Genomic DNA, 1,740 nt, shown 5'->3' on the forward strand with positions numbered 1-1,740 from the left:
CATGTTCCAATGCAGTACCTATTTTCCATAAATGATTTTGGTAAGAGGAATGTTATAAATGTGGATACATTTCCACTATTCCTCCTCCATGCCACGATATAGTGTTATTAGCTTGAGCAGTTATAAATTCATTGCCATCCTTACTCTAACTTAATTCTTTTCTAAAGGAAATTTTAAGAGAAGTCTTTCACACAGAGACACCAAAGGAAAGTGGATGGACCATAGTAACCAGAAACAGAAAAAGAAACACACAGAATGACAATGATAAAACCTGGCCTGTCAATAATCACCCTTAATGTGAATGGACTAAATGCACCAATTAAGAGAAGAAAAGTAGCAGATTAGATGAAAAACCAATAAACATCAATATGTTGTCTACAAGAGACACATCTACAAAATGAGGAGAAAGATAGATTCAAAATCAAAGGCTGGGAAAAAATATCAAGCAAATGGCATCCACAAAAAAAGCAAAAAAGGCAATACTAATCTCTGATAAAATAGACTTGAAGATGAAAACCACCATAAAAGAAAAGGAAGGACACTATATAATGATTAAAAGCACAATACATCAACAAGACATAATCTTGGTCAACACCTATGCATGAAATGATAAATGTGCAAGATAAATAAAACAAGGGTTAACAGAATTAAAGAAGGAAATAGACAGTACCACAATTTCTTCACTGTCTATCATGATACTGCCAATCAGTCCAGTGGTGAAATCTTCATTTTCTTGATGTTGAGCTTCAATCTATATTTAAGGCTACAGTCCTTGACCTTCTGTAGTAAATGCCTCAGGTCCTCAGTTTCAGAAAGCAAGGTTGTGTCATCAGCATAATGCAGATTGTTGATTAATTTTTCTCTAATCCTAATGCCACATTTCTCCTCATGGACTCTTGCCTCCCAGATGATCTGTTCTAGCAAAGTGTTACTTAGTTTTCACATGGTGGTTTTATAAGCTGTCTCCTCTTAAGGGAATAGGTGTGTCTTGGGTCAGGAAGTGGGCTAAAGAGACTTTGTTTTGTTGTTAATTTCTAAATCTGTGGCACTGTGGTCTGAGAAGATATTTTGTATTCTTTCAATGTTTTCTAATTTGTTGAGGCTTGCTTTGTGTCCTAATACATGAGTAGTTCTGGAGAATGTACCATGTGCACTTGAGAAGAAAGTAAATTGACTTTTACTTGGATGTAGTACCCTGAATACACCTGGTTGAGTTGGCTGATTGTATAGTTTAGATATTTTACATCTTTGTTAAGTATCTTTTGAGTTGACCTATTTGGTCAACCTTTGGTGAGAGTGATGTTTAAAGTATCTTACCACTATTGGGTTTTTGGATAATCTTCAGTAGAATCTTGCTTGCACATGTTATCAATGATATTTTCTGATAATTTCTGCACTCTGTTGGATCACCTTTCTTTAGAATGGGAACAAATAGATATCTCTTCCAGTCAGTTGGCCAGGTGATTTTCTTCCAGATTTCTTGGCACAACTTGGTGAGCACATCCAGGACAGCATCTGTTTGTTGAAATATGTCAGTTGGTATGGCATCAATTCCTGGGGCCTTGTTTTTTGCCAATTCTTTCAGAGCAGCTTGAACTTTTTCCTTCATCACCACAGACTCTTGCTCATATGTTGTTTCATTAAATTCTTCTGTGTCAGCCAATTCCTTTTGGTACAATGACTCTGTATACTCTCTCCATTTCTTTTAATCAACACATCAACAGAAAACTGCCTGAAGTG

This window comes from Elephantulus edwardii, unplaced genomic scaffold (genome assembly GCF_000299155.1).
Source record: "Elephantulus edwardii isolate Elephantulus edwardi_28Jun2011 unplaced genomic scaffold, EleEdw1.0 scaffold00049, whole genome shotgun sequence".
Lineage (NCBI taxonomy): Eukaryota > Metazoa > Chordata > Mammalia > Macroscelidea > Macroscelididae > Elephantulus > Elephantulus edwardii.